Genomic DNA, 23,184 nt, shown 5'->3' with positions numbered 1-23,184 from the left:
GAGCTTGTAGATCTGCTATTTATTGATTTTAATTGTGAAAATGTGTACAAAACTTTGATTATATATATATTTTGAAACTACATTTTTAACTCAAATCTTTGCTTCTGTGGGTCCATAGAACAAACCCTTTTCAGGTCAAGGACAAAATAATTTGTATTTTGACCCCATCTCAAAATAAGTTGTTCCAGGGACCCCCCAAAGATTGGAGTTAAAAAATATATATATTCAAAGATTTGCTCTCTCACTCTCTCACTTGCTCTCTCTCATACTTGCTCCGTGATGTGCATCAGATCAGTGCACGCACTCCGCTGCACGCTTCACTTCTGATCAGGATTAGCTCAGAGGTTCTCTCTCTCTCTCTCTCTCACTCTCTCTCTCTCTCTCTCTCTCTCTCTCTCTCTCTCTCTAACTCTCTCTCTCTCTCTCACTCTCACTCTCACTCTCTCTCTCTCTCTCTCTCTCTCTCTCTCTCTCTCTCTCTCTCTCTCTCTCTCTCTCTCTCTCTCTCTCTCGAACGTATGAATAAATATTAGGCTTCGTAATCAAAAATTGCACAGGGCAGATATGAAAAATAACTTAAATGTACAAAGAAATGACAGCACATATTTAATCATTTTATACTTTGCCAAAAAAAATGAAGTAGCGGAAAATCAGCTTTTTTTAATATTTGAAAATGTATGAGCATTTTTCAACATGGAAACGATTGTGACGATTATGCAAAAATTGTGATTAGATAATGATGTAATAATTGCGACAGGCCTAGACACTTAATGAATGCATTGATCGGTAATGGCAGGGTTATTACTGTGAATATTGTGACCAAACATGCTATGTTTGGCTCCCACTTTTCAGTAAAAACGGGGTCATTTTGGGTTCTTTGACAGCACGAGGCACAGAGTGCACGTTCAGAGGCTGACTATGGAACGATTTCGTGTGGATTGATCTCATTATGGGACCATTTATCGCAGTGAAGCGCAGTGATTTGTGGGGAAATAGCCGAGGTTGTGAGGGGGCCTTTCCCTTGGAAATGATGGTTGTATGGGAATGTTGAATGTGCAATAAATTCCCACATCTTGGCAAATTCCTGGAGCGCTCTGATTGATGTACTGTACGCTAGCATCGACCGCAGCATAACTCAGCACACCTGCTACAGTATATGTACAGTGAGTGGTTTCTCTGTGCGCGTGACGTGTGTGAGTGTATTTCTGGGTCAAGAGACCATGTGTGTATCTACTGTACCAGTGTTGTACTTGCAAAAATAGCAATACCACAATGTAGAAATACTCGGTTACAAGTGAAAGTCCGGTATTCAAAATTGACGTTAGCAAAGGTACAAAAGTGTTGTCATCGAAATAATACTTAAAATACCAAAAAGTAAAAGTACTCATTATGCAGAATGTCCCATTTGACAAGTTATCATATGTGTAAAATGTATTTCTTTTTACAATCTTTTGAAAATAGCAGATCTACAAGCTCACAACACATGTGTAAATTGGCTATTTTCAAATAACGTTTTATTCTTTGAAATAAGTTCCGGATTGCGGCTTTAATTCTGAGAATGTTACAGGTCTGTTTGGTACACTTACTGTACAATCTCTTACACAAGGATAAACGAACACTGAAGACTTTACTGTGTCTTTCCAGGGGATTTAACCAATTAAAACCCGGGAAAGCATCTGCGTCATTTAAGATTTTAGCGTTGGCTATTAACAACACATTAAGTGCCAGAGGTTTATTAAAACAGGGTACATCTAGTGCTGGCATTCTTACCGTTTACGCTGATATGTTTAGTGCTGTAGTCGGCACGACGAGGACGCGGATGTACTGTAAACAAAGGGTGTGTGCACGATGGTGGAGGGTCCCCACTATCGCCTGGAACAATAATATTATATATTAACGCGATCCGCCATTGCAGAGTGATCGCCCATCGAAAATGGCTTGTTTCCACCACGGTAAAAAGAAATGGATATATGAAGCTTTTTCTCAAGGCGTTATAATGGGAGTGGACGGGAGGTAGTTTTTTTGGCACGGATCCACATCCGTCCTTTCCATTTTAGAGACTCAGTGGATCATCCCAAAGTTGCGTTAGAGCGCCCCGTGTGAGAAAAAAAAATGCTTAAACGATTATAGCCGTTTATGGCACTCAATGTGTTAAAAGGTTGCAGATATACAAGCTCATTGTGATAAGCTCAAGAGACATTGTTTGTTTACATCCGGGTTGATTTTTTTTTTCTTCCGTGGATCGTCAAAAAGACTCAAGATAAGGTAAAACCGCTGGCAGTGGCGGATGAATTAATTAATCAATGAATCAATACCTGGAAGTGAATGTGTTAAAATACAATGACTATGTTCATCCACGTCCATGTCCATGAGGTCAGCATGCATCTTCTGCTGTGCCATCAGGCATGGCGTGGCGAATGAACCTCGGTCCAATGGCTGCACAATGATAATGAGTTGCTAAGTTAATGGACGGACTCATCAAGATCATGGCCGTGGTCTGGTTGCAGTATGAGTATAGCCTCTAAAGCTCATGGAGGCATGCTGCTCCCAATGGGCAGATGTACTGTACTGTACTGTATATACTTGGTTGCATGCACGAGAAGGCAGAAGCAATTATGTGCGTATCGCACGCAGCAAGGCAGAGTGAATGCATGTAGTCATTCGTAATGTAATGTACACGTTTACAAGAGGCCATCCTGCCTGGTTGAAGGGGTTAAATGAACCCATTATTTAATCTCATTTTACATTTCTTTGGCTATAAAAGACTTGTACATCTGCTAAAAAAAATAGCAGATGTACAAGCTCATAGCGCGGCACCGAGTGCTATGAGCTTGTATATATTTTTACATTTTGAAAGTGTCAAATGTCTCAACAAATGGCAAAACTATTGTTGCTACATCAGTGGTGCTCAAACTTTTTCTTGTCAAGGACCCCCCAAAATTATGTTTTTTGGCCGCCGACCCCCATAAAAATATGTTGTTCCAGGGACATTGTGTCATCCTTTTAGCAATATTGTATAACTGTACCTCTGTACTTTTTGCGAACTGTTAATAAAGTATTCAATCAATTCAATCAATCAAACTCCATCCCCAGGCTGGACAGAAAAATCCAACATTCTTCTTTTGAGCTATTTCCGCTACTTTTGCACGCCACTGTTGTACTGTATGAAGTAGTAGAGCATTCATTTAGATAAATAAATAAATATGGCGATAAAAGGTTTCTGCCCGACGACAATGATATTGTGTCTGTCGGGTGGAAAAACCTCATTATGTCCAAAACACAAAATAGTTAGAATATGGAGATGAGATTTTTCTGCCCGACAACCAGTGGTGGAAAAAGTACTCAAATGTTTTACTTAAGTAAAAGTATCAATACTGCAATGTAGAAATACTCAGGTGAAAGTCCAGGATTCAAAATTTACTTGAGTAAAAGTACAGACGTACTGGTATCAAGATGTACTTAAAGTACCAAAAATAGAAAGTACTCATTATGCAGAATGTCCCATTTCACAAGTTTTCAATTGTATAAAATGTATAAAAATCTTTTGAAAATAGCCTAAAAAAGAGCTCACAATGCGCATTGTGAGCTTGTAGATTGGCTATTTTCAAATGGCCAAAATGTATATAGGGCTGAATGGTTAATGTATTTGTTGTAATAATAATCAAAATCTACAAAGTAACTAGTAACTAAAGTTGTCCAATATTTGTAGTGGAGTAAAAGTACAACATTTGCCTCTGAGATGTAGTGGAGTAGAAGTAAAAGTACTCTCTGCCTCAGCAGACGGTTGGAAGGCAGCCGACACTCCAAAGCTGATCTACAGTAACAATCACAATCAATGTTTCCTGTAACGTGTCCAAAGTATTTACGACGTGCCTCGCAAAAATGCCGTAAAGAACAGAGGGCTGCCATGTCCTTTTCAATTTACAAGTGACCCGGCGATCAAATTAATGTGCTTTTTCATTTACAAGCTCGTAAAAACATCCGTGTCGTTTGCCACTGAGCCAATGGCAAATCAGTGTGTGTGTGCGAGTGCGAGTGCGAGTGCGAGTGCGTGTGCGTGTGCGTGTGCGTGTGCGTGTGTGCGTGTGCGTGCGTGCGTGCGTGCGTGCGTGCGTGCGTGCGTGCATGTGTGTCAGTGGCTCAGCAGGTGAATCTGGTCTCCACTTTAAGCTTTCTGACCTTTACACCTCTCAATCAGCTGTTTTTCGGCCCCTAACTTAACCAGACACCTGTTACAGGCCACACACACACACACACACACACACACACACACACATTTTCTCCCTCCCTCCTTCACTCAGTCAGGCACATATAGTCCATGATGCGAGGCCCTCGCTACTGGACTGCTCTGGTCTGCCGTAGGGCTGTCACCATCACAGATTTAAGTTGACGATTAATTGTCTATTGTGTTTTTGGCATTGAACATTGGAACTTTCTTTTTGTCTTTTAGGCTTCGTAAATAAAAGTTGCACATGGCAGATACGACAAATAACATACATAATTGAATTACTTTATACTTTCTAAAATGACATTAATAGTGGAATTATCCGAGTGGAAATAGCAGATCTGCAAGCTCAAAACGTGTCGCGATGCGACATGTTTTGAGCTCGCATATCGGCTATTTCAACTATTTTTTTAAATGTTTGAAAACACATTTTTAACATGGTAATGATCTGATCATGACGATTATACAAAAAATAAATAAGATTATCTCAAATAATTGCGATTAGGCGATTATGTAATAATTGCGACCGGCCTAGTCTGCCGTACAGACAGTAAAACACACATTTCAGTCGACACTCAAACACACCGTTGAGTGTGTAGTGTTTGACCTTTGTCAAGTTGTGTTTTATTGCGGACAACTGTGCACTGCTTTCAACCCCGTCTATATCGATGCTGTCGGGCAGAAACCTCTCAACTCCATGTTCTAACTTTCTGCGTTTTTTCGTAATTTAACAGACCTATGATCGTACTACAGCGTCACGCGAAATCATCAAAAGTAGCAAATCTGCAAGCTCCAAGCGCTGTGCAAGCTTGGTGTAACCGTTTTGGACATAAGGGCCTTTTTCCCCCCGACAGAGAAAACTATACAAAACATGAACCGCTAATCTGGTTAAAACCAAAGCCTCCAGCCAGTGTTGATTTTGACAGCAAATTTTGATGTCGTTTTAGTTATAGTCTTTCGAATAAAATTCCATTTAGTTTTAGTCATGTTTTAGTCATCTGAAATGTTTTACTTTTAGTCTAGTTTTAGTCGAAAAATACAATATAACATAATATAAGATTATAGCCGACTAAATCTACAGTTGATTTAGTCGACTATATTCTATTTTGGCGGGCCTTGATGGCGTCGTAATGGCTGATTTTACACTTGGTTGTGTGCTGAAAATAGCCGATCTACAAGGGCTTGTAGATCTGCTATTTTCAGAGCACAACACTCGAGCGCAAACAAACATAAAATGACTCTTCTTAGTTCTCCACTACTATTTTAGCCTAGTTTTTATTTGTTGACGAAATTGTCAATTTAGTCTTAGTTTTAGTCATCGTAGCATAGTTTATATTTCATTTTTATTTCGTTTTCGTCAGTCAACATTTTTCGTCAAAGTTTTATAGTCGACGAAATCAACACTGCCTCCAGCTTGACGGTCACACGACAAGGTGCCCTTACAGGACTGGGGATTCCCTAAAGACATCATCATCATCATCGTCGTCGTGGGAGCTGACAGTCTTTCATCCTATTTCAAAACGATTGTCTCAGTGATGCTGGGCCCTGGGCTGCAGCCTACACACACACACACACACACACACACACACACACACACACACACACACACACACACATACACACACACACGCACCCATGAGAACTGGCTGAGAACACAGTATACCGTATAAGTATTATACACATGGCACATGGCTGCAAACGTATAGATATGATGATCAGTTACGCAACACTGCTTCTGCCCGTGTCCTCGTTCTGCCCTCCCACACACACACACACACACACACACACATACATGCACACACACCGCGCGCATACACACACACACACACACACACACACACACACACACACACACACACAAACACGCACCACACCTACGATATATCCCAGCATGCTTAATTTGTGGTTTGTTCCGCGTGGGTCGTGGAGAAAAGCATGACCCCCCCCCTAAAAAAGTACCTCTGAAAAGTGTAAGAATGTCTTATGTCGTCTCTGTCGAGTGGAAACCTCATGTACAAAACTGTCACTTTCAGGATTCAGATCTACTGTACAAGCTTTGTTTGGAGCTTGTGGATCAGCTACTTTTGATGCTTCCGTGAGATGCTGTAGTATGATCAAGTAGCGTGTTAATTTACGAAAAAACACCAAATGTTAAAATATGGAGATAAGAGGATTCTGCCCGACTTCAACGATTTACTTGCTCCTATCACTACACACACACACACACACACACACACACACACACACACACACACACACACACACACACACACACACACACACACACATTGCCACTCAGGATGGCAGAGCATGCTGCCAGTTGCCCACGTCCACAGCAACCCACCACCAGTTAGAGAAAGATACCGCGTGCTATGAGCTTGTAGATCTGCTATTTTTGAAAAATCTTGAAAATGTGTGCAAATCTTTAAATCTTTTTTTTTTAAAGGCGAATTTTTTCTTCTTTTCTTTTACTAAAAGGTTTATCCCACGATTTTGTGACCCATTTTTTCACCCAGTGCCATTTGCCTATGTAATCCTGGGCGCTACTCTCCCTCTGCCAGCCTAGGGAGAGCCCAGAACTGAGCTCATGCCTCCTTCAATGCACGAGGAGCTAGCAAGCCGCTTCTTATCACCCGACAGGGGGGAGTTTCCCTGGTAGGACGTAGCGTGTGGAAGGAACACGCTATTCCAACGAGTTCCTTTCCCCTCCATCAGGCGCCCCGGCTGACCAGGGGGAGGCAATATAGAGATCAGGATTACTGCATGTTTTTGGTGAGGGTACCAACCCTAGGGGACACGGGGAGAACATGCAAATTCCACACAGAACATTTTTAACACAAATCTTTGCTTCTGGGGGTCCCTGGCACAACATATTTTCAGGTGGGGGTCCGCGGCCACATATATATCAATTTGGGGGGTCCTTGGCACGAAAAAGTTTGAGAAACACTGCACTATCAGAGTTATTGGTGTCCTTGAAATAAATAAAAAAAGTTTGAGAACCACTGGCCTACAACAATGGTTTGCTAACGTGAGCTTTCTTGGCCTTGTGACAGACAAACGCTCATTTGGTGCTAATAAGGGTTTAGCACTGTTGGCTTGCTATGAATTTAAGACTATGGAATGAATTATGATGTATTATCTTGTGTCCTTGCTTACTGTAAATCGCTCTGGATTAAGAGCGTCAATGAATAAATGCCTAAACTGTAAACTGTAAGAATATGGGGTTCAAAGTGACTTTCCAGATGAGAAAACGACGCAAATAGGTGCAGATGTTCACTTCACGCCAAAGAGTTTTTCTCCAGCTTTTTTCTTTTCTTGATTTCTTGCGTCTGACGGCATAGCATCGAACGCAACGAGACACAAACAGTCCCACTTATCGCGCTCATCACAGCCTGATTTACTTTGTTGCACCCCGATGTTTTGCGCGCCTGAAAATAGCAGATCTTAACGAGCTCACACGTCGTGACGCGACACGCTGAGAGACCTGTTATTTTCGACGCGCGACGATTTATTATTGTGAGCGCTACATGACACCTTGTATTTTATATCTCCCACAGCTGCAACATCTGTTTCTTTCTGCCTCTCTTTATCGACCGGGGAAGAAATCTACGTCACCGGGTTGGGTCAGTCATGAGCTCTGCAGAGGGAGAGAGCTCATACTGTAGATAAGATCATGGTGTATTTAACCCATTGAGACCTGGAACTGTGTCATTTTTTGATTTGAGCTAAAAAGCGTTATTTTACACTGGGCTATTCAAAAATAGCAGATCTACAAGCTCGTAGCGCGGCACCGAGTGCCGCGCTACGAGCTTGTAGATCTGCTATTTTTGAAAAATCGTGAAAATGTGTGCAAATCTTTGAATATATATATATTTTTTAAGCGAACATTTTTAACTGAAATCTTTGCTTCTGGGGGTCCCTGGAACAAAATATTTTGATGGGGGTCTGCGGCCAAATACATATACTTTTGGGGGTCCTTGACGTGAAAAAGATTGAGCATCACTGATATAGAAACATACGTTTTTCAGAAAACTATTGAGATTTAGGAGACACGTAGAATCGGCTTCAGGTCTCAATGGGTTAAAGGATTATATACTGCCACAGAGCGGGGTTCAACCTCTCCATGTGCTCACTGGCTGCAGCGAGGGCGGACAGGTGCACTGAAATAACAATGAAATCATGCCGGGGCCGCACTTAAAACAGGATTTACAAGGTTATTCTGGACCGCCGTCGGGATTCTTTTTATTATACGTGTGACGTCGTCTCATCCCTCCAAAGCTACAGGGGGGGCTAAGAGCCAAACGTCTCATTTGCGGCGACACAAAGTTAAACTTTCTAGAGAGAGAGACTTCATTGACAATGAAATAAAAAGGCTAATTTCATGGCTAGTGGAACGGCGCCCAGGGTAATTTTGTGGGTTATAGGACACTAATGAAATGCAGTCAGCCTCCGGTACACTGTCAGTGGGTGAGCGCCAGAGCATTTCACTTGACGATGTGTGGACTCCAACCAGAGGGGAATTATAGGCTTTAACCAAATGTTGACTCAACTGTCAAAGAGTCCTTAATTGACTCCTTAATTTGTTAACTAATGACAGTTTGGAAGTAGTTTAGACGGACGGACAGACAGACAGACAGACAGACATTAGAATGTACATCCCTGGTTTCTTTCAAAACTGACCTGAAAAACCATCTATCAGGAGCTAAATGCAATTTCCCATTAATTTTCCTCCTTTGAACAGTGTTTTGGTATTTGTGATGACATGTATTATTGTGTTATTTTTACGTTGACTTTTTTTGTGTTATCCTTTTAGCCTAAATGTCTGACTGACTGTACCTCGTGCTGTTTAGATTTTTGACTAAATAAGTAATCAATCAATCAATCAATTTCTAAATGATATCAACATTCACAATGTGATTTGTTTTTCCATGACTGAGACTTTACGGTACGGTACAGTACAGGATGCTGACCTTTAATACCACTAACTGGGGTATTTCCTGTCAGCACAATACTCTCAGTTTACTGGTGTTTTCAAAATTCCTCTTTAATCAGGAAACATAGAAATGGAGCAGAAATGGATTCTGTCATTGAAAAAAATAAAAAGAAGAAGATGGCATATGCATGGTTTCTTTAAATAGCCCTCTGTTCCTAGGCTAGATTCATATGCACATGCACTTGGATGCAAGTTCATTCACAGTCCAATTCTCAGTGTCAATTTAATCAGAGAGGACCCCGTCGATTCAATTAATACTGAGGATTTTGCGGTGTTAAAACATGAATGGCTAGATGCAATAAAGCGTAACCCACAGTGGACTGAGGACAAGTCATCAGGGACATCCAGTTGGAGTGAGAAGTGGAGTCAGAACAGCTCTAGCCTAAATGTGGTTGTGTCCTCAAAAATCACTGTCACTGAAATGAATTTGAACAAATAACAGTGGTGGGAAAAGTACTCAAATATTTTACATATGTAACAGTATCAATACTGCAATGTAGAAATTCTCTATTACAAGTAAAAGTCCGGAATTCAAAATTTACTTGAGTAAAAGTGCAAAAGTATAGGTATAAAAATGTACTTAAAGTACAAAGGTAAATGTACTCATTATGCAGAATGTCCCATTTCACAAGTTCAAAATGTATAAAAATCTTTTGAAAATAGCCGACCTACAAGCTCACAATGCGTCGCATTGCGACGCATTGTGAGCTTGCAGATCTGCTATTTTCAAATGGACAAAATATATAAAGGGCTGAAGTGGTTAATGTACGTTTTGTAGTAATTAGTAATAAAGCAAAGTAAGTAATTAAGTAAGTAAATAGTAAAAGTACAATATTTGCTTCTGAGATGTAGTGGAGTAGAAGTAAAAGTATTGAAAATGGGAAATACTCCAGTAAAGTAAAAAATCCTCAAAAGTTTACTTAAGTACAGTACTTGAGTTGATGTACTTAGTTACTTTACACCACTGACAAATAACATGAAAATAATACAAATCATGTTAAATCATGTGTAAATATCCTATAAATTCACAAAATCTCTGTGTGAGTGAGTGTATCTGCGCATCTCGAGAACCGCCCGACCGATAGACTTCAGACTTCAAACTATATTGCCGAGGTACCACATATGGGCATTGCGGTGGGATCGGTGGCTCTGGACATAACATCTCCATATATGCCTATATAGGAGCGTATGGGTTGGATCGTGATTCTGGTATCCGACCGACTCGATGCCGTTGGCGACGTGCGTCGGGTGTGAAGTCGGTCGGTGGGACGGCTCTCGAGATACGTGAACTACAGACACACGGGACGGACACACAGACAGTCGGACGGACAGGGATTTCGCACATTAAATGCAGGATAACTCCTCAGATACTCATGGATGATAGCAGTAGCATATTTCAAAGAAAGGCACATGGACTGCTCTGATATCGTGAAATGATTTTTGATATTATTTTCCTATCTAGGGTAATTGAAAAAAACATATATTCACCTTTTTTTATCTTCATAATCCCCTAAACACAGTGGCCTAAACACTCAATCTAGGATGCCGAACCTCAGTATACACAACGATCCCAGCTAGGCGGCCAAGAAGAGAATGCCTCCATAATTCACTGATATAATGTTTGTCACACGTGACGTAATGTGCAGGGTGGAGGCAGCACACTTCATATAGGTGTTGGTGAATGCTCCGGTAAATGGTGATTTATTATGACCCCACCTACCGCCCCCCCACTCTGACCATAACCCCCCCCCCCCCCCCCCCCTCCCTTCTGACCGGGTCACATGATGAGACGGTAATGGGTCTGTGGGGCAGGGCAACTCATCAATTAATCATGTAAAAAGAATGGACAGCAGTGTTGCCCTGTCTGCTTATTATAAGCGACCTTCAGCTTGTTTTTTCTGTGAAGTCACTTGTAAATATTTTATTGGTAGTTGCGAACTTGCGGGTTTTGGGTTTTTTGGGCTTGTTTTTAAAGTGTAGTTGGTTATTTTGTGCTGGCTTCCTAATGAAACAGTGATTGATTGAAACAGTTGTTCTCAAACATTTTCATGTCAAGGACCCCCTTGGATGTACCTGTACATTTGTCCGCGGATTCGCCAAGTATTTTGTGACCCCTGTACCGGATTTGCGTTGTTAACATGTTTACAAAAATATTCAAAATGTTTTTTTGTTTTTTTTCAAGATTCTATTGAAAATAGCAGATCTACAAGCTCACAAATAGTGAGCTTGTAGATCAGCTATTTTCAAATATCCGATGTATATAGGTCTAAAGTGCTCATGTGGCCTAGACCTGGTTGCTTATTTATCCCGCAAAATCTGGCAACACTGATAGAGAGAGAGAGAGATGGGGGGAAGAGAGACACAGAGAGAGAGAGAGAGAGAGATAAACAGAGGGAGAGGAGAGAGGCAGTAGAGATTGAGAGAGAGGGAGAGAGAGATTGAGAGAGGGGAGTGTCTGAGAGAGATAGCAGGTCATATAATTCCTTTGTCTGTGATGATGACACTATAGCGGTGGTGGTGGCCTGGCCTTCTAATTTGTCTGAGGAGAGAGGGGGTGGGGGGGGTGAGGTTGTTATGTGTTTAATGGTGTCTGTCCATCATGACACAGAGCTGATTCACCAGCTCACCGTGTCCTGCAGGCACCAATACGTTCTGTCGGTCTCCCGTTCAGCCCGCTGACACACACACACACACACACACACACACACACACACACACACACACACACACACACACACACACACACACACACACACACACACACACACACACACACACACACACACACACACACACACACAAACCTTTCTAGTTAAGACAGAGAAGGAACAGGGGCAGTGAGCGTGGAGCGAAGGAAGGAGAAAGATGTACAAACCCAAGGTTCGATTTGTTTTAAAAAAAATAACAATAATAATAATAATAGAGGTCTTTCCTACAACAAATACGGAAAAAATTGAGAGATGTATGGATAAATTTGGATTTTTTTTTACATTTTCCCAAAATAGAGACACCAGCGGTTAATATAATGTAAATGTTCAATTAAATTGTTAAATATAATATTATTATCAAACATAAATAGCAAACATATCAGACACATTCTGATTCATGTACTGTATCTAATTCGGTCTGACCAGAAGCACGGATAAAAGCATATCACCGGGCCAAAAACTCAATGAATGAACAGTGTGGGGATATCAAAAGCAGAGGCAAAGTCCCCAGCAAATCCAACCCAACATGAACCGAATAGGCTCTATGCACAGCAGCCATATTGGGAATTAATTCACAGGTGTTACCAATAATACTAATTAAGGCTGTGTTCCATTTAGTGTGGCATAGTGGTTGTCTTGTTTTCAAGGACCCCCATAACTCTGAGAGTGTACAAATGGAACCAAATGGACCCTTACGCGTCCATTTGGTTCCATTTGTACACTCTCAGAGTTACACACCATAAGGGGCCATTTGGAAACCAAAATGGAGTGTGTCTAGTGACTTGAGCCAACATGCACAATATCAGCACCCTGACCAGAATGGAACAGAGCCTTCATTAGTATCATTGGTAACACCTTTGAAGGAAGTAAGAATAGGCCCAGTTTCTTTCCAATATGGCTGCTGTGCATAGAGCCTTATCCATCACCAGCAGAGAGAGAGAGAGAGAGAGAGAGAGAGAGAGAGAGAGCATCTGCTTCTGAACTATCACGTGAACAGTGGAGAGGAGAGGATGGCTGCAGAGAGAGAGAGAGAGAGAGAGGAGGTGATAATTGAGTCGACGCCCCCCCTCTCGAGTTGCAAACAGGACGACTTCAATTATTCCACAGCCTGGAATGAAATCAGATCTATTTATAAAATGCACTTGTCAAGAAAAGTGCCGTACCGCTGCAGTGGTTCTCAAACTTTTTCATGTCAAGAACCCCCCCCCCCCAAAAAAATGATATGTATTTGGCTGCGGAGTGCGGACCCCCACATCTCAAAAATATTTTGTTTCCAGGGACCTCCAGAAGCAAAGACTTGAGTTAAAAGTATTCACTTAAAAAAAAAAAAATGTATATATTCAAATTCACGATTTTTCTAAAATAGCAGATCTACAAGCTTGTAGCGAATAAACAAATAAACCATTATGAAAATGTGTGTACATCGGCTATTTTTGAACATTATTGAAACATCTTGAAAGTGCGAGAACTAACTGATTTAGAAGGCATCGTAGGATCGAAACTTAATGGTCTTAATGGGTGAACGGTGAGGATTGCATCACGTATTTGGTCCATGCACAGTCGCGGAGACGGAGGACGGAGTTTCGTCAAAACCATAAAATCTACAAATTAAAAAGGCATTATCCACACTCCACAGACCGTAGCATGTAGCCTATTTTGCAGAGCAAGTGAATTCCTGCAGTATATCGGAGAACAGCTGTCGGAGAGAGAGCGCGGCGGCCCGGGGCACACGACACACAAATGGCAAATCAAACGTTGCTCAAGTAGCTTCCTCCACCCCCCATCTCTCTGCAGCACATTTTCCACTGAGCTGAGCTCTCTGACGTTCAAAAAAACATCCTTGCCAGACACAAAGGGCATCAGCCATTCAGTCATGCCGTGTTGGCATGGCAGGTACAGTGGTGGGAAAAGTACTATTTTTTTTTTTACTTAAATAAAAGTATCAATACTGCAATGTGGAAATACTCTGTTACACGTAAAAGTCCGGAATTCAAAATTTACTTGAGTAAAAGTACAAAAGTGTTGGTATCAAAATGTACTTAAAGTATCAAAAGTAGAAAGTACTCATTATGCAGAATGTCCCATTTCACAAGTTTCAAATGTATAAAATGTATACAAATCCTTTGAAAATAGCCGATCTACAAGCTCACAATGCGATGCATTGTGAGCTTGTAGATCGGCTATTTTCACATTTTTATTTTTTTATAAAATCACAGCTTGGGAAATCGACAAGCTCACAGCTTGTAGATCTGTCATTTTAGAAAGAATCAGGAAATATTTATAATGACGTGACCTACGATGACACGCCCAATATAGGGACACCAGGTGGAAAGCGTTTAGCCCTTTAAGACCCGGGAATGCATTGGTGTGTCATTTTAAGATTTCTTTGGCTATTCAAAAATAGCAGATCTACAAGCTCATAGCGCAGCACCGAGTGCCGTGCTACGAGCTTGTAGATCTGCAATTTTTTTTTAATCATGAAAATTCGTGCTAATCTTAGAATATATATTTTTAAAGTGAACTCTGTTACAACTTCTGGGGGTCCCTGAAACAAAATATTTTGAGATGGGGGGTTCACGGCCAAATACATATCATTTTTGAGAACCACTGATATTATAGCAACATACGTTTTTTCAAAAAACTATTAGGATTTAGAAGACATTTGTAGAATCCCCAGAAGCAAAGATTTGAGTAACAAATGTTCGCTTCAAATATATATATATATATATATATATATATATATATATATATAAATATATATATTCAAAGACCCACGATTTTCCACGATTTAAAAAAAAAATAGCAGATCTACAAGCACTCGGTGCCGCGCTATGAGCTTGTAGATGTGCTATTTTTTGAATAGCTCAAAGAAATCAAAAAATGAGAGAGACGCGTTCCCGGTTTGAATGGGTTCAAATCCAGACACATCGGTTGCATAACTAACTCCTACACCGCCATCATCATCAAAGAAATAGTCAAATAATTGCCGATACAGTATATGAGCCAGACCTATACATCTGTCAGGGCTTTTAGTATGCGCTGCCCTGTATCTTCATACAGCATGCATGCATTCTTGCAATGCCTGTGAGATAGCTCCTCTCCTCTGTGATAGCTATGCTTTGAACCGGGCGGCGGAAACGCCTCACACAGCAGGGACAACGCTTCCAGATTCACTCCAGATGCAGCAGTCCAAAGACATGTCCCTTCATCTCTCTCTCTCACTCTCTCTCTCTCTTCTTCCTGCCTCCCTTCCTCCAAACACCAGTGGAGGAAGGGTAAAAAGTAATACCAGTACTACCTACCTAAATCTGTACCTATACTGTATACCGCAATATAATAGTCCATAATAGTCTGTTACGAGTAAATGTCCTGTTTTACTTGAGTAAACGTGCAAAAGTGCTGCCATCAAAATGTTCTTAAAAAGTACACAAGTGAACAATAAAAAATGTCTTCATAGTTTTTCCAAACTTCTTTAAAAAACAGCAGATCTACAAGCTCACTGCGTCACGATGCATTGTGAGCTTGTAGACCTGCTGTTTCTGAATCGATTCATTATAAAACGGGTATGTATTGCAAAGTGACTTGTAGCTAAAGTTATCTAATAATTGTAGCGGAGTAAAAAAAAAAAAAGGTATATAATATGACTCTGAGATGTAAGTGGAGTACAAGTAGAAGTATTGATAAATGGAATTACTTTTTATTTAGTAATAAAAGATGACCTCAAAATTGTACTTAAGTACAGTAGCCTACTTGAGTAAATGTACTTTCCGGCACTGTCTGACACCCACCCGGTGAGACGCTCTCCGTAATGAGGCCCTTTACCTCAGCATGTGGGTGTCTTATTGAGAGCCTCTGGCGCCCTTCTAGATGCTCGTAACGTTGGCAGACTGAGCGTCGCATGATATTACACCCTGCCCTCCTCTCCTTCTCTCTCAGTGGTGTAAAGTAACTAAGTACATGTACTTAGGTACAATTTTGAGGTATTTTTACTTTACTTTTACCCAGAGTATTTCCAATTTCCTGTACTTTTACTTCTACTCCACTACATCTCAGAGGCAGCTATTACCGTTTTACTTACCCCCATACCCCCAAAATAGTCATATTTGAACTGGGGACCCCCCACCATTTAGTTTGACTCGGTTCCATAGATAAATATTGTGAAAAAATAGCCTCACAAAGCCACACAAGCCTTGTGAGCTTGTAGATCTGCTATTTTCACAACGTTTGCCTATTTCTTATGTAATATTTGACAATTTGGTATTAAAAAGGTCTTAAAAGTCATTAAATTGTGACTTTACAAATGTGCAGATACCCTGTATACACTTATACTGTATGTTGGTTTGTTTACTGTTGAGTGAGAAAACAATGTTGCACATTAAGCTAATCATCTGGGGACCCCCCAAAATAAATTGGGGACCCCCAGTTTGGGAAACAGTGACCTCCTGAGCCACAGCCATCCCGATAATGTAATGTCACTTAATTACTTAGTAAAGTAATATGTCTAAGATTACATTATTATTCAAGTAACTCCCACAAAACTGCGTACAGCACCTTTACATCCATTCGACCTTCATCAGTGTAACTGATGATGATGATGATGATGATGCAACTCAGTGCACACACTTGTAAACTGTAAACCAGTGTTTCTCAAACTGTTTCACGTCAAGGACCCCCATATTAACAGCCTGTGGACCCCCATATGAAAAACATTGCCAGGGACCCCCCATAAGAGAACATTTTGACAGTGTGGCTCTACTAGCAGTGATTCTTCTCAACCTTTTTTCATTTCAAGACCCCCCGTTTGATTATGCATAAGGCCCAGGGACCCCCATTTCCTTATCTCTGGACCCCCAATCTACACCGTGTTCATTTAACTCTGAGAGTGTACAAATGAAACCAAATGGACCCGTAAGGGTCCATTTGGTTCCATTTGTACACTCTCAGAGTTACAGACTTAGGGACAGGGTCCATTTGGTTCCTAACTATCAATAATTTGGCTGGGGACCCCTCTGGAATCCCCTCAAGGACCCCTGCGAGAGAACCACTGCAAGATTTGAACCCGGGGTCTCCAAAAAACATAATAGGAGAGAGGGAATCACCCCTTGGTCATGCGGACATATCAGGGGCCATGAGCTTCAGGCACGGCTATTCCGTCACACAGGCAAACACTGCTAAATCAGCTGTTTGAAAATGCCGTTTCACTGATATATTTCACTTGAGGTTGTTTATTAAATAACACAGTCACGTCCTCACAAATGCCATTCGGCTCAGTATATTACACACAGCTTATATCCTCATAATCCCTCCGACATAATTACTGTAAGCAGCGTGTAGCGTTTGGACTGACAACAGAGTGTTATATTAGCAATGCAGGACTTTATAGGACCAGCCCAGCTGTCCAAAAACCCCAGAGACGTGTCAGTCACACATAAAACATCCATTTTATATGACTTTTATTATCGTGTAGAGCAGAGCGTTGGACCTCTGTATTGTTAGTTCTGAGAAATCTTCCAAGTCCCCTTTCACTCTATTGGATTCTAAACGTGGCCCTAAATCGATCCAAGAACCGTTCTCTTGCCAAGAATCTCTCTGCTTTTGTACGGCCTTTTTTTTTGCCAGATGAAAGCTCTGCAATCAACTGCCAAAGTTCTGGCTCATCTGAAGCCGAATGCTTTTAGATTAATGAAACATGTAATCCAGTAAAAGAGTCTTCTTTAATCCATTATGACCGGGAACACATCTGTGTCATTTTAGATTTATTTGGCATTTTTTTTGAAAATGTGTGAGAATCTTTGAATATATATATATTTTTAAGCGAACATTTTAACTCAAATCTTTGCATCTGAGGATACTACAAATGTCTTCTAAATCCTAACAGTTTTTTTAAAAACATTTATGTTGCTATCATATTAGCGGTCCTCAAGCTTTTTTCATGTTGTCGTGGATCAATCAGCAATCGATAAGGCACATAGGAGTCGAGACAATATTCTAGGGGGAGGTGGTTATGCTTTATGTACATGATATCATGGTCAGAAGTACATTACCACTCATGTCAGTGGCACAGAGCAGAGATTATAGTTATACTGTAGCTGCCTGAAGGGCAAACTGAACCATAACAAGATAGGCTGTACCAAAACAATAGCTACTAGGCCTAGTGGAGACATCTAGGCTCTTACAAGCTATCAAACATCATAATGTATTGTAGAAGTATTATAAGTGATGGTATAATATAAAGGCTAGACATAAGCAGCCATATAACTTCTTCCTCAATGTATTTGGCCCTCAAAATATGTTGTTCCAGGGATCCCCCAGAATTAAAGATTTGAGTTAAAAATGTTCGCTTTAAAAAACAATATATATTATATTCAAAGATTTGCACACATTTTCACGATTTTTCAAAAATAGCAGATCTACAAGACACAGATGCGTCTCCTAGTCTTAATGGGTTAACGTAAAAAATTATAGCTGGGTGCAAACTTGAGTCAGCAGAGCCAGAGGCATGCAGGACTGGAGTCGCAGACATTTGAAATGCTTTCCCTTCTGTAACTCTTCTTCCCACATAGACACATATTTTGGGCACTCTCAAATTAACACCCAACAGACAGCTAGATTAACACTCGACGGAAGACATTAGTGCTTTATCGTTGGAGAATTAGAGTTGCAGCCTATAACAGCCAGTCTGCGGAGATAAAGGGTGCTGAGACCAACAGGGTTGCAGTAACCACTAGTTGCCAGATTTTGCGAGATAAATAAGCAACGAGGTCGACGAAAACAAGCCCGAAAGAAGCGACCATGTAGGCCACATGAGCACTTTAAACATTGGATATTTGAAAATAGCTGATCTACGAGCTGTTGTGAGCTTCAAGATCTACTATTTTCAAAAGAAAATCTTGAAAAAGAAGTGAAACATTTTGAATATTTATTTAAACATTTTAACAACGCAAATCTGGTATGGGGGTCCCTGGCACAACATCTTTTTAGAGGGGGGGGGGGTCCTTGACATGAAAATGTTTGAGAACCACTGGTTTATACAACATTAGGAAGCAAGCCCAAATAAGCGACTGCACTTTAGAAACAAGCCCAAACAACAGCAACCCGCAAACCACCAATATTTACAAGCAACTATACAGAAAAAAAACAAGCCCAATAAAGTCGCTTGTAATGAGCAAGCAGACATGGCATCGCTGGTACACTCCTGCTGAAATGTTTGTGGCAGTAGCTGGAATGCAGCCACGACACTTAATAACAGCAAACGCGGGACTAAATTGGATCCTTGTGCCTTTGGCCGGCAGACAGAAATGTCCCACAGGCCATTTGTCACCGGTGACAGTTGGGCCGCATTAGAGCTCTGTGTCTTCTCTCATTGACCAGGGCTGCTTGTTAACGAGCTGCCCACTACTACTACTACTAGTGTAGTAGGATGCTATAGCTGTTGAATCAACCCCATGCATGGCAGGTTGTTTACTGAGATGTTTTTTTTTTTAGAGACATTTTTAGAGCCGTTTTAGCAGCACCCCAGTGATGGAAGAAGTACTCACATGTTTTACTTAAGTAAAAGTATCAATACCGCCATGTAGAATAGCCACGGCTGAAGTGGTTAATGAATGTTTCACAAAGTAACTAGTAACTAAAGTTTTCAAATAATTGTAGTGGAGTAAAAGTACAATATTTGCCTCTGAGTAGTGGAGCAGAAGTAACAGTATCGGAAATTGGAAATACTCAAGTAAAGTACAAATATCTAAAAATTGTACTGAAGTACAGTACTTGAGTACATGTACTTACCACCACTGCAGCACCAGCCACATTCTTGTCTTCCATTCAAAAGCAATTATATGGCCTGTACTGTTTTTGCTCACACAGATTCCAGCATAGGCACTGAAATATTATGGTCAATGTCTTTATGCATATACAATAGGCTATAGCTGCAGCCAACTGGATAACATTGTATTATCTGACTTGGCTATTGTTCACTATTAAAAGAAAAGGACAAAAGAAAAGATAAGCAGAAAAAGGATCATGGTTTACATGTCTGATTTTCAGTCAGGCTACAGAGGCTTTAAAAATGTAAATGATGCATATTATCATAATTTTGGAAGCACAAAGAGTAGACCTATATCTAGATCAGTGGTTCTCAACCTGTGGGTCGATTTTGGGGGGTCCCCAGATGACAGTGAAGTGACAATTTAAGGACTTTTAAGACCTTTTTAATACCTCAAGAAAAAAGAAGGAATAATACCATTACTGCGTCAAAAGTAAACAACAAACTGTACTATACAAACATCGGCCAAATTGTCAAATAATATAAGAACAAAAATAGCCGATCTACAAGCTCAGAACGCGTTGTAAGCTTGTAGATCTGCTATTTTCTCAATATTTATCTGTGGGACCGAGTCAAACAAAATGTAATACCTCAACTCTTACATTCCAAGTGCTTGTCAGGGTGGGGGGTCCCCAGTTGAAATATGATTATTTTGGGGGGTCCCCAGTTGAAATATGATTATTTTGGGGGGGTCCCCAGTTGAAATATGATTATTTTGGGGGGGTCCCCAGTTGAAGTTGAAATATGATTATTTTGGGGGGTCCCCAGCTGAAATATGATTATTTTGGGGGGGGTCACAGCCTGGAAAGGTTGAGAACCACTGATCTAGATAAGCCTTAACAACTTTAGAGTTAATTGGGATGTATAGCCTATAAGCTGTCTTTTATTCTAAACGCTATGCAACCAGGGGTCTTCAATGTTTTTCAGGCCAAGGACCCCCTAGGTGAGAGAGAGAGATATGAAGCAGGGTCCCCCTAAATTATAAAAAAATGTGTTTCAGATTCAACTTTTTTTCTTCACTTGCTCTGCTCTTATTATGTCCTCTACACCTATTACCTCTTTGACAAAAATAGCAGATCTACAAGCTCACAGCACGAGGCGTTGTGAGCTTGTAGATCTGCTATGTTTTGGCTAAAGTTCTCCTCAGAATAGGGATGCTAGGGTTCTAGTGGTTAATGTAAAAAGAAAAAAAAAGATTTGGCTGACCCCGGCCCCTGAAGTAGCTCTTAGGACCCCCTAGGGGTCCCGGACCCCCTGTTGAAGACCCCTGCCCTACACATATTGTTGTGTCAGCTCAAAAGCATTTCATCAGCAACACAAGCAAGACTTTCTGATCACAGAATAAACCAAGGCAGCATGGCAGCAAGTAAAAGTATCAATACTGCAATGTAGATGCACTCTGTTAAGTAGAAGTCCCGAATTCAAAATGTACTTGCAGTAAAAGCACAAAAGTATTGGTATCAAAATGTACTTAAAGTACAAAAAGTAGAAAGCATACTCATTATGCAGAATGTCCCGTTTCACAAGTTTTCAAATGTATAAAAATCCTTTGAAAATAGCAGATCTGGATGTGATGCATTGTGAGCTTGTAGATCGGCTGTATTTTCAAATGGCCGAAATGTATATAGGGCTGAAGTAGTTAGGCAACTGTATGTTTTGTAATAATAATCAAAATCTACAAAGAACTAAGAACTAAAGTTGTTCAATAATTGTAGTAGAGTAAAAGTTACAATATTTGCCTCTGAGATGTAGTGGAGTAGAAGTAAAAGTACTGAAAAACGGAAATGCTCCAGTAAAGTAAAAATGCCTCAAAAGTTGACTTATGTAGCCTACAATACTTGAGTAAATGTACTCATACTTGTGACTCCCGGACTGGACTGCATGCAGCAGGACCAAACGAGGGGTAGGTATTTGCAGTCTGGCACGGCGCGTGAAATAAAGTAGACAAAACAATAGTTTCATTAATAATAATAATGCATTACCGATCCCTCTTACCTTTTGATCACAACTTCAACACGCACGAACCAACGTCCACAGCGAGCAGCACTGAGCGGCGATGATCGCCAAACGAGCGAGACTTTTACTTACTCTGTCACATTCACTTTTCTCTGCGTTTAGAGTAACGCTATGTCCCGCCTGGCTCCCAGCGCGCGTTGTGTGTGTGTGTGTGTCTGTGTGTGTGTGTGTGTGTGTGTGTGTGTGTGTGTGTGTGTGTGTGTGTGTGTGTGTGTGTGTGCGTGTGCGTGTGCGTGTGCGGGGGGGGGGGGGGGGTTGCCCAAGTTCACATTCCGTAGTGGGAGTGACCACACGAGTTGTGGAAGTTTCAGGACCAGACCAGAGCTCTGCATGTCTACCATGTGTTCCCGTCCCGTTATACTCCCCCATGGTATGGTCTATACCTCTATAGCTCTAGTGGTCCATAGCCTTTCGGGTTCTCTCTCGTTTCCCGAGAGGGAAACGAGAGAGAACCCGAAGGGCTATGGACCATATAGTCTACCTCTATAACGAACAATGAATACATGATAAATAGGCTATAGTCCTGGCTATTAGTTCTCGATGCATTGTGAGGTTGTTTTTCTTCTTTCTTCTTTTTTGTTTTACAATTTAGCCTAGGCTATTATGCACAAAATAGGGACGCCAGGTTCAAAATGGTTCATGTGTCCGTTTGTTTAAAGATTGCCCTTAGGTATTTAAATAAGTTCACATAACAGTTTCTCAATCAATTTATCCCCCCGCACCCTTCTTTTTTTTTTTTTTTTTTTTTTACACCAATCTCCCATAATATTTCAGAATAGCAATGGGAAAATAAGGGTTTTGCATCAAACCTATTTTTTCACTTCCAGGTCCCAGTGCCACTTAGCATGTTGTATAGGCCTTTTTGTAGGCCTATACTTTCACTATCACAACCACTGCAAAAGCATTAGCCTAATGATAAAGGAATAAGCCACACGTCCAATTAGCCTACATGTCATGTAGTTAAATAAATGATCTGGGAACCCATTGTCAAAAAAAAGGAAAAAAAAACAGCTACAGTAGATTAAATAAAAGAAAGTAGTTTGTCAGTAGTCAGTTCAGAGCTATAAGCATAATATGATCCATAGGCCTCTGTCAACCAACTGAATTTTCCCATCAGTCTGGTGATCCCCTGGGTTGCAGACAGACCAAATAATTAGATGAGTTTGATGACATTTGGACTAACCCAATTAGTGGAAGAAGTCACAGATAGTGATTGATTGCCTTTGCCTATAAATCATTGTTTCAACCCCTGACCCTGTCATTGTGCACGCCAGGTCCTTGAATATCCCCATCTCTGTGGGAGACGCCACCACCATCAGTCCACCACCACTCATTTGACAAAATGGCATTTATTTCCATGCAGGTTTGCTACCTGTCACTCAGGTTACCTTGCAGCGTCTACCGTCAACATCCTCCCAAGATC

General features: G+C 40.9%; 1 protein-coding gene across 3 annotated transcripts in view; it reads right to left on the bottom strand.

Moving 5' to 3' along the window:
• The window catches only part of LOC311056019 (uncharacterized protein), a 61,543-nt gene extending 39,661 nt beyond the window's left edge, over positions 1-21,882 (bottom strand). For all 3 annotated transcript variants that reach the window (XM_084072360.1, XM_084072359.1, XM_084072361.1), the window contains exon 1: positions 21,741-21,882. The gene's annotated coding sequence lies outside the window, so the exon portion shown is untranslated. The remainder of the gene's footprint in view (positions 1-21,740) is intronic.
• Positions 21,883-23,184: the final 1,302 nt, after the last annotated feature.

Source organism: Gymnoscopelus microlampas, assembly GCF_963454915.1.
Source record: "Gymnoscopelus microlampas genome assembly, chromosome: 11".
NCBI classification, from domain to species: domain Eukaryota; kingdom Metazoa; phylum Chordata; class Actinopteri; order Myctophiformes; family Myctophidae; genus Gymnoscopelus; species Gymnoscopelus microlampas.
The sequence above is the reverse complement of the archived record's forward strand: the minus strand, read 5'-3'. Positions and strand labels throughout refer to the sequence as shown.